We start from the raw sequence: 11546 nt of genomic DNA on the forward strand, positions 1-11546 counted from the left end.
GCTGAATTTATTTTTCTGGGCTCCAAAATAGCTGCAGTTGGTGATTGCATCCATGAAATTAAAAGATGCTTACTCCTTGGAAGGAAAGTTTTGACCAACCTAGGCAGCATATTACAAAGCAGAGACATTATTTTTTTAACAAAGATCCATCTAGTCAAAGCTATGGTTTTTCCAGTAGTCATGTATGGATGTGAGAGTTAGACTATAAAGAAAGCTGAGCGCCGAAGAATTGATGCTTTTGAACTGTGGTGTTGGAGCAGACTCTTGAGAGTCCCTTGGATGGCAAGGAGATCCAACCAGTCCATCCTAAAGGAGATCAGTCCTGGGTGTTCATTGGAAGGACTGATGCTGAAGCTGAAACGTCAATCCTTTAGCCACCTGACGCGAAGACCTGACTCATTTGAAAAGACCCTGATGCTGGGAAAGATTGAGGGCAGGAGGAGAAGGGGACAACAGAGGTTGAGATGGTTGGATGGCGTCACCAACAGGATGGACATGGGTTTGGGTGAATTACGGGAGTTGGTGATGGACAGGAAGTCCTGGCATGCTGCAGTTCATGGGGTCGCTAAGAGTCAGACACGACTGAGCGACTGAACTGAACTGAAAGTTTATCTAGATTTTATTTGGGTTTTAGATGTGAAGCAAGAATCCATTCTTTTTCTAGATGACTACCAAATCATCCATATTATTACACATATTAGTTTTTACTAAAATCCAGCATACCTGGGGACACTACTTCCAGATTTTCTAGTTGCATTGATTAGTACCAGGATTACATTGCTTTAATTATTTTAGATCTGATTATATTTTGATACATTAACTTTCTAAGTTATATTTGTTTACTTTCATATGAACTTCGGGGTTACTTTCCCAGCTTCCAAAAAGTATTAGTACTTTTGTTTGGATTATATAAGTTTTAAGAATGACTTAAAGACTGACACTTTTGGAGTATCACGTCTTTCTATTCAAGAAGATAGTATGTCAAGTAATGAAATTTCTATCAACATTTAAAAAAAAAAAGCTTTATTTGTCTTTCACATGAAGTTTCTACAAATTGTAGTTTAGTTCAAGCCTATTGGATAGGAGAAAGTGAAAGTGAAAGTGTTAGTCCCTCAGTCGTGTCCAACTCTTTGTGACCCCATGGATTATATCCCGCCAGGCTACTCTGTCTATAGAATTCTCCAGGCAAAAATACTGCGATGAGTAGCCCGTATCTGGCTACTCCAGGAAATCTTCCTGATCCAGAGATGGAACCCAGGTCCCACATTACAGGCAGATTCTTTACCACTGAGCCTGTGAATATGTATACTTAAAATTCTTCTCATAATAGGAGTTACTATTTGTATCATAATTTCTTGAATTATTTAGAGTTTGCTTTTAACCCAGATTCTGCTTTCAGCATTTCATTTTTAACATTACTGACCAAATACTTAACATATAGATTATTTTCTATGGGTAGAAACTCACTTATAGAGAAAGGCATGTCTTTAATAAAAGGACCAATTCTGAAAAATTCATGTATAAAGTATAAACTAAAATAATTAAAAAACAAAACAAACAATTGAGAGACAGTTGATTATATCAGAAATATGACTTGTAAAAATGTGAATCCCTAAAAACAGAACATGTTTGAGGGTTGCTGCTAGATTTTAAAGCTTTGATTAATCCTAATTGATTTTGAATTAGAATAGAAGAAGTAAAACAAATTCCAAATAAAATAATGATTAATGTAAACTGCTTATCTCAAATTAGAGCTAAACTCTAATATTTAGCAATGGTTTTAAAATTTCCTGACGTGCTCTGGGGTTAATTGTGTCATTAGCTGACAGATAAATATGTTAGAAAATGAGTTATTTAGAAATTTTTTTCACTATAGGAGTCATGCCTTATGGAGGGTGACAAAGAAAGCTCCTAACTGTTGAGATGTTGGGAAATGAGACAATATACACCAGAGGGCAATGTAGTGTCTGTGGATTTAGCTCTTGGCAGCATTTATTTCCCATGATTGGTATAAACATGCTTGTTGAGTCAAATGTATAAGACAAGGCCCAAATAGAATTATTTGATATTAACTTCATAACTAGTATGGCACACCCATTGTTGAATTTCAGAAAAAGTCTGGATTTTTTCCCCCATTTTCCTTTCAATACAGAAGTATTCTGATTGTGTGGAGAAGAGCAAAGAGTGAAAGAGCTAAGATATCAAAGATCAGTTTTACTCTTTAGAAGGGTGAAGGATGAAGTATCTTGATGCAAAAGACAAATGGGTGATGTATTTGAACCCTAGAATCAGACAGATTTATCAAAGGAGGCAGAGGTACCCAAAGTCCATAGATGAGACTGGCCCTGGAGAAGCAGACAAAAACATTCCCTTTCTGAAGTTAACTGCTCCCAGTAAGAAGAGCTGAACTGCCTTAAGGATGCCAAATTCTATTCACCAATTTTACCAATCAGAAATATCCTCCACCCACACCCCCCTCCCCAGTGGTGAAATGAGTACATGAGCAGAGATATATTTTGGAGAATCCTTATTGAAAATGGAAGAAAAAAAGCCTTCTCTCCCTACTTCCATCCTGCTTTTATATTTAGAAATATGACCTGATTGGTTCCCTGCCAAATAAATCTTGCTCAAATGACTGAGCAAGGAAAAACAAGATGTATTTTCACCCTGAAATTTCTATGTCCTTTGATGATCTTAACTTTAGATGGAAATGCTTGCTTTGGGTCTCCATTGTTGTTTAAAAGGCAGCAACCTGGTCTAGACTTTCCCTGAAGCTGGAAATTGACCAGTATCAGAGCTGATCTCATCTTTCTTGTTTACAAGTAATTAGAAGAGTAATCACTAATTTCATAGACATGAGTTTGAACAAACTCCGAGAGGTGGTGAAGGACAGGGAAGCTGGGAGTGCTGCAGTCCATGGGGTTGCAAAGAGTCCAACATGACTGAGTGACTGAACATGAACAACAGAGAAGCAATTCCACTGCTTAGTTGAAAACAAGAAGTTAGATTTCTTTCTTTTCAGGTGACATTTTCTAGACTTACTAGATGACCCAAACAAAACAATTGTTAAAATCATCAAAGTGAAAGACTAGAGCTCCAAGGACTATTTTGTCCTTATCATAGAACCAGTTCAGAAATAACATAGATTTGTGTACATTCTGGATCAGAAGCAAGATTTATCTGCAACAAAATGGCAAATGACAGGAAGAGTGTGGCCCATCAGAAGACATCACATCCTTGGGGGGGGGGGGGAATATATATACATTTTTTTTTCTGGCAGTCCAGTGACCAGCGGTTACAACTCTTTGCTCTTTCACTGCCTAGCACCCAGGTTTGATTCCTGGTTGGGGAACTAAGATCCTACAAGCCCCAGCACATACTTCTGGGGTAAAAGCACATTTTAAAGGGGTTAAGAATAATAAGTTTCTTCTGTTTAGTTGTGTATACAAGTAATTATGGGTTGTTTTGCTTTCCAAAACATAAAAGTAGGGGTAAATACATGATTTGAAGGAAAGGACTCAATAAAATGATTAATTTGGACTTCATTGCTTAGCCACCAGGATCTGATCCAAGAAAGGGGCAGATGTAGAGTGAGCATGCTGTTGCAATGAAAGACTGGGTATGGGATTAACATCCCCATGGATCAAGGTACACACATTCATTGTTTTCCTATTATCATATTGATAACTTTGTTGCTGTTTCCTCTTTCTTTCACCACTGATTGACTAAAGGTAATCTTCTAATTGTTTACATTACTTGTCTAATAGATGCATTATTAAACGTGTGTGCATGCATGCTAAGTCACTTCATTCAAGTACAACTCTTTGCAGTGCTATGGACTGTGGCCTGCCAGGCTCCTCTGTCCACGGAATTCTCCAGGCAAAAATACTGGAGTGGGTTACCATACCAAGATCCAGGGGATCTTCCTGACCCAGGGATTGAACCCAAATCTCCTGTGTCTCCTGCATTACAGGCTGATTCTTTACCCCTGAGACACTGGAGAAGCCTGCATTATTAAACATCATAGAATAAAAAGCTAGAAATTACTGTACCTCTCACCGCTTTTGTAGTAATAGGAATTTTGGGTAACTTAAAAGCTAGCATGTCTCCTTAATGAGCAATATGATGCTTCTTAATCAACATGGTGGCAAAAACAGGCAAGTATTAAGTGGAATGTTATCGTGGCATATGCTCTGTGGGTGGGACATATTCTGTTGATCTATCAAAATCTGCTCAATCAGTAGGAATTCTTGGACACAAACAAGCTTGTTTGGAAGCAAAGAAAAATTATATATATTTATAATTATAAAGCATACCTATATAAATCAGTATATTAATGACAAAGTACATGCCAGCTATGATTTTCTTTCCTTATATGAAACTGTTTAAAAATGTGGACCAAATAACAACTATATCTTTTGATTTCTAACACATTCCATCAAGGAAAGGTTCCATATTATAAAAATTCACATATCCTTCAAATTAATTTATGAATTCAGTGCATGTCTCAACTACACTTTGATGCCAATATTTTGGAAATTGGAAAAATATAACAAACATCCTTAAATAATTAGACCAATAGGAATAATTAGGATTTTTTTTTTGAGAAATAATGAGAGATAATTTGCCTTGTTTCTTTAAATGATTTCCTGTGAGAACTTGAAGTATAATATACATATAAAACTATCTCAAAAATAGTTTTGTATCCAAAGAGATTAGGACTTAGACAGGATATGTAACATAAATGTTAATGGTTATCTTTCGATAGGAGACTTATGAGTCAATTTCTTTAGTTATTTTTACAGTTTTTCTATAATTAAAAAGCTTTATTTAGTGCAAATGATAGAAATTTAAAAAAACACAGACCAATGAAATAAAATGATTTTAATAGCAATAAAAATTCTAATAAAGTATCACAAGATTATCAAACTATTTTGTAAATTAAATCAACAAATAATTTTTGAGTACCTGCAGTGGCTCAGTGGTAAATAATCCTCCTGCCAATGTAGGAAATGCAGGAAACACAGGTTCCATTCCTGTGGGTCAGGAAGATCCCCTGGAAGAGGAAATGGCAACCTACTCCAGTATTGCTGCCTGGAGAATCCCATGGGGAGAGGAGCCATGCAATCCACGGGGTTGGAAAAGAGTTGGACACAACTGAATGACTAAACACCAACACACTATGTGCCAGATACACAGTAACCCTCTAGCTTCTTGTTCTTAAATATAAGATCAATGTTTTTTCCTTTTCTACATGCTTGCATCAGGTCTTTTTCTTAAGATTTATTTCTGTATTTTGGTTTTTTTGGCTGTAGTAGGTCTTTATTGCTGCGAGAGGGCTTTCTCTAGCTGCAGTGAATGGGGGCTATTCTTTGTTGAGGTGCACAAGCTTTTCATTGTGGTGGCTTCTCTTGTTGCAAAGCATGGACTATAGGTGTGGGGGCTTCAGTAGTTGCAGCACTCTAGAGTGTGGGCTCAGTAGTTGTGGTGAACAGGCTTACTTGCTTTGAGGCACATGGGATCTTCCCAGACCAGGGATCAAACTGGTGTCCCTTGCATTGAAAGGCAGATTCTTAACCACTGGACCACCAGGAAAGTCCTTGAGTCAGGTCTTGAAAATTCCTGGATGAGAAGGATTGTGTCTTGGGACATCAGTGTAGCACTGGAGCCATTTTTTCCCTTCAACTTCAATTGTACAGTTCCTCTCTAAATCAACACAGGGAATATTCTTTGCTCAAGCTTCCTTAACATTCTTGTGTTCAATATTGTGATGCTCTTGAGTAATTGCCCAAGTGTGAAGTTACATTGAGGGATTCATTACTTTGGCTAAAAGAAATAAAGCCCATCTGTCACAAATTCACAGGCAGCTTGATTTTCTTTTGGGCCTCTCAAATCCATCCAGTTTGTCTGTTTTATCTCAGAAAACAACAACACAATTTTGCTAGTTTTCTTATCTGAAAGTTGAAATCTTTTTACTGAATTGTACTGTAAACCTTTATACAGTGAAAAGACTATAGCAAGAAGACTTAGATAACGGCAATGTGAGTCCCAGCCCTGCTCAAGCCTTGCCATGGATATTAGGTAATCCTGAGCCAATCAAGGCACCTTGCTGAGGCTAGTTTCCTCATCTATAACATGCAAGTGTTTGAAGAAAATCTTTATAAACACTTTTTTCCCCCACTGTTAATAGTAATAAAGTTCTTCAAATAGAGAAAATATTTTATTTTCTGGTTTGTTAATTTTTAATATAAAAATCATTTAAATGATTTCTCAATATTAAATGCAAAATGTGGTCCTTCAGTGAGAGAGGAAAAATTCTACTATAATTATTGTTTATAAGCCATGAGGGCCAGAGAGGAAGGTAAAACAATTGCATGAATACCAAGTGAGTGACTGATTTTGTTTATGTGTTTTACTTTGCTTCCTCCTGCACCTCTATTTCCATCTCCTCCTCCTTGCTTGTACCTAGATATCTAAGAACCTGGAAGTGGTATGAGATTTTCTCTATCTTTGAAATTTCTTACTTATAATGTATTTATTACATTCACTGAGGACTTTACTATTTTGACAAAAGATATTTAGGCTACCTGCCAGAATACACTTGGTGAATAACAATTGTAGGCAGGTTTACAACTTCCTAGGGGAAGAATACCATCTTTTGTTGGTACTTTCAGAAACAGAGTTTATGTTTCCACCAGGGTCCTTAAATATGCTGGCAAAGTGAAAGGGGCCATGGACAACTCAGTATGCCTAATCCTAGCATGTGCCACATTTGACTGTTTGGCTGAAGCAAGATCCATTCATTAGATGACTCCATTTTTCTTGAGGTCTAGCTTTACAAAATATCTCATTTCAAGGCTTTATCTTTGACGTTTGAGTTCTGGAGGAGAGGGAGATTGAGCCAGGAAGTCACAATTACTTTAGAAATGTCTCTCCAGGTTGAGACATTAATCATGTACATTAGTGGCTATTTTGGCTTGCCTTGGAGAACCTTGTCATTAACTCTAATGGAGAAGATGCTTTTAGATTCCAAGTGGATCTTTTTTAAAATTCAAAATAATCCCTATATCGTTTATGATTGAGACAGTAGATGGAATCATACAGATCTCAGGAACAAGAACAAGGAAACTTCCTACATGGTGAATGAATGAAGTGCTCTCACTTCAACATTACTGTCAAACTAGCTTTAATATTCAGGGTCACTTTGCAGAATTCAGACAATGTAGCATCAGAGATCAAAATACAACATGTTAACTTCATGGGTTGTTTATAAGCATCATTGTAGAGCTATGTAAGAAAGAGTCAAATGCACGACTACAATTGCCAACACATGGAAGCAACCTAAATGTCCATTAACAGAGGAATGGCTGAAGAAGATGTGGTACATGTATACAATGGAATATTGGTGGTGGTGTCCAGTTGCCCCAGTCGTGTCCAACTCTTTGTGACCTCATGTACTGCAGCACTCCAGGCATCTCTGTCCCTCACCATTTCCTAAAGTTTGCCCAAGTCCATGTCCATTGGATCAGTGATGCCCTCCAGCCATCTCATCCTCTGATGCCCTCTTCTTCTTCCCTCAATCTTTCCCAGTGTCAGGGACTTTTCCAAAGAGTCAGCCGTTCTTATCAGGTGACCAAAATACTAGAGTCTCAGTTTCAGCATCAGTCCTTCCAAAAGGGTTGATTTCCCTTGAAATTGACTGGTTTGATCTTGCTGTCCAAGGGACTCTCAGGAGTCTTCCCCAGCACCACAGTTGAAAAGCATCAGTTCTTCAGGACCCTGATTTCATTACAGTCCAACTCTCACAACAAAATGTGACTGCTGGTAAGACCATAGCCTTGACTATACAGATATTTGTCAGCATAGTAATGTCTCTGCTTTTCAACACAATGTCTAGGTTTGAAGTTTTCCTGTCAAGAAGCAAACGTCTTCTGAGTTCATGGATGCAGTCACCATCCACAGGGATTTTAGAGACCAAGAAGAGGAAATCTGTCACTACTTCCACCTTTTTCCCCCTCTGTTTGCCATGAAGTATGGGGCTGTATGCCATGAGCTTAATTTTTTCATATTTAGTTGTATGCCAGCTCTTCATTTTCTTCTGGTGGCTCAGATGGTAAAGAATCTGGCTGCAATGTAGGAGACCCAGTTTTGATCCCTGGGTTGGGAAGATCTGGAGAATGGAATGGCAACCCATTCCAGTTTTCTTGCCTATAGAATTCCATGGACAGAGAAGTCTGGTGGGTTACAATCCATGGATTCACAAAGAATTGGACACAACTGAGCAACTAACACAATGGAATATTACTCAGCCATTAAAAAGAATGAAATAATGCCATTTGCAGCAACATGGATGAACCTAGAGATTATCATACTGAGTGAAGTAAGTCAGACAGAGAAATATCATATGACATCCCTTATATGTGGAATCTAAAAAGAATGCAAACGAATTTACTTATAAAATAGACTCACAGACTTAAAGAATGAACTTATGGTTGCCGGGTATGGGCATGCACAACCAGTTATATTTAAAATTGCTAGCTAGCAAGGACTTTCTGTACAGCACAAGGAACTCTTCTCAATGTTATATGGCAGCCTGGACGGGAGAGGAATTTGGGGGAGAATGGATATATGTATATGTATGCTTGAGTCCCTTTGCTGAAATGTCACAATATTATTTGTTAATCAGCTATGCATGAGTGCATGCTAAGTTGCTTCAATTTTTTCCGACTCTTTGTGACCCTATGGACTGTAGCCCACCAGGTTCCTCTGTTCATGGGATTCTCCAGGCAAGAAAACTAGAGGGGATCTTCCAGACCCAGGGATAGAAACTGTGTCTCCTGTGGCTCCTTCATTGCAGGCAGATTTTTACCTCTGAGCCACTGGGGAAACTCTAATCAGCTATACTCCAATAGAAAATAAAAAGTTTAAATAAATAGATACAATGATGTCTGGGCCTTGCCATCTGCTTCTTCTTTAAGTGGCAGGGTAGGTTTCCTAGCTTTGGGGGCAGAATTACTGAGGCCACCCTCTCAGATCTAATTAATTCATGGATAAATTCACCAACTTAAGCGCATCCAAGGTTGGCATACAAATCAGAGTTCCTTTTATAAAACAGATGAGTGGTATGGAGGGTGGTGGGTGAGAGGTCCAAGAGGGAGGGGATATGTACATACATATAAAACATAAATATGAAGTCTTTATAGCTTCTGAAAAATAGATTTTAACTCAAGGTTATTATAGGTATAAGAGAGCTAAGAAACCACGTTGAGGAGGTGATAAAACTCAGACATTGTCATTGTCAAAAAGTTGCTGTTCATCCTAGAACAAGAGGGACAACAGGATCACCTGGTAAGAGATGGAGACTGATGATAGTATCTAATTACAGGGGCTGGAGATAAAGGCTGTGCAGCCAACACCAGACGCATTACAGTAAACAGAGGATGTGAAGTTCCCTGGTTTCTCCCTCTCCCAAGCTATTTAATCTTGCATCATTGCCTCCCATTTTATAATTAAACTTACCTGAAACTGGAAGAATGTGAACACTTGGAAGTATAGTTTCCAGTGATACAGAGCTGAGCAGAGGAAATAAAGTGTGGAGAGAAGAACATCAGCCTTTAAACCAGGTGAGCAATTTCTTGGGGAAATTGAAAGAAAGTACTTTGGGCACGGGGTGCAAAAATGCAACTCATTGGAAAAGACCCTGATGCTGGGAAAAATTGAGGGCAGTAGGAGTAGGGGGAGACAGACAATGAGATGGTTGGATGGCATCACCGACTCAACAGACATGAGCCAACAACCTGAACAAAAACGAGCAACCACTGTGGCAAGCAAAATCATGGTTCCCCAAAGATGCTCCTTGTCTTATTCCCTAAAATGTATGTCACCTTAAATGGAAAGGGGATTTGTAGATGTGATACAGTTCAGGATATCGAGATGGGAAGATTCCCTGGATTATCTGGATGGGCTCAGTAGAATCATGAGTCTTTTTAAGAGGAAGGCAGGAGGTTTGAGTCATGGAAAAGATTTGATGATGGAAGCAGAGGTTGGAGTGATGGTTTAAAGACAGAGGAAGGGTCACAATCAGAGCAATGTAGGTAGCCTCTGGAAACTTGCCCTTTTCAAGCAAGGAAGGAGATTTTGCCCTAGAACCTCCAGAAGGAATATAACTTTGCAGACACCTTGATTTTAGCTCATGAGACCCATTTAAGACTTCTAACCTCTAGAAATGTAAGATAAATTAGTATTGTTTTAAGCCACATAATTTGTGAACAATTTTTACAGTAACAACAGGAAACTAGTATTTTAACAGTATAAAATTATTATTAAAATCCTAGAAATCAAACAAAAAAAATAATAATGTGTGAAATCTAAGAGAAAGATGCATACTAACCTGGCAGGACTGGCTCATTCCATCCATTGGAAATGTGCTCTTTAAAGACCATTGATCCCCCATTCCAGCCCACAGAGGTACATCTTTAAAAGAGTCTGAACACCAGTCATCTTTTCCTACTTTCCATTCCCCAGTAGGTATGAATAAGGGGTGCAGGGGACACAGCTCTGGTTATTTCATAAATTAATATTGAAATCAAGTATTAATTGACTTGACTTTTTTTATTTCACCCTATAATTGAAGTGCATTTATCCTTTCCCCCCATCAATATAAAATAAAATAATTGCCCAATTAGCAAGAAATTATTTTGGGAACAACTAATTTGAGTATCTATTAAGTCTGTACCTAACACTTTGCTCTGTCAACTGGAATAAAAAAATTAAATGTCAAAAAAAGATGTGAGAAGGACTTGCCTTAACAAGGTCAGCATTTCCTATGCAGGTAAAAGCAGGAGGAAAAAAAACATCCAGCTCTGTCAAGACTGGCGTGATAAATGGAAAGGGACAAGGGTTCAACTTGGACAACACAGGATCTGAGATGAACCAAAGGACCATGACTGCCTTTCCCTCCCAAGCACTGCTCTGCAACTATGTCTGCATCGTAAAGGTGCAAAGCAGCTGCTGTCTCAAGTTTGGTCAGTATCAGGGGTCTCATCTTCCTTCCTCCAGTACTGCTGACTGTGATTATAAGTGACAGTACCAGCATTTTTGCTGCTGGCCTGGGTGTCATGATTAGGTGCAGAGAGTGGAAACACTGTGTTCTTATTTCCTGCTGCCTTTGGGGAGAGGGCAGTGCCTAGGACTCCTTACTACAAAAAACCCTCAGAAACCAAACAAACTAACAAAGAAAAACCAACTAAACAAAAAGTAATAAACAAACTGGAACTGAGTTCCCAAACTGGTATTAAAGGAAGCAGGGACTTCTGTAAATCTTTTCATTCGTTTTTAAAAATTTGTGTTATTGAAGTACAGTTAACTCACAATGTTGTATTAATTTCTGCTGTACAGCAAAGTGATTTGGTTACACATATACATACATTTTTTTATATTATTTTCCATTATGATTTATCACAGATTATGAATATAATTCCCTGTGCTATTCAGTAGGACTTTGTTGTATATCTAGCTTATATGTAATAGTTTGCATCTGCTAATCC

This window comes from Muntiacus reevesi, chromosome 3 (genome assembly GCF_963930625.1).
Source record: "Muntiacus reevesi chromosome 3, mMunRee1.1, whole genome shotgun sequence".
Classification (NCBI taxonomy): Eukaryota; Metazoa; Chordata; class Mammalia; order Artiodactyla; family Cervidae; genus Muntiacus; species Muntiacus reevesi.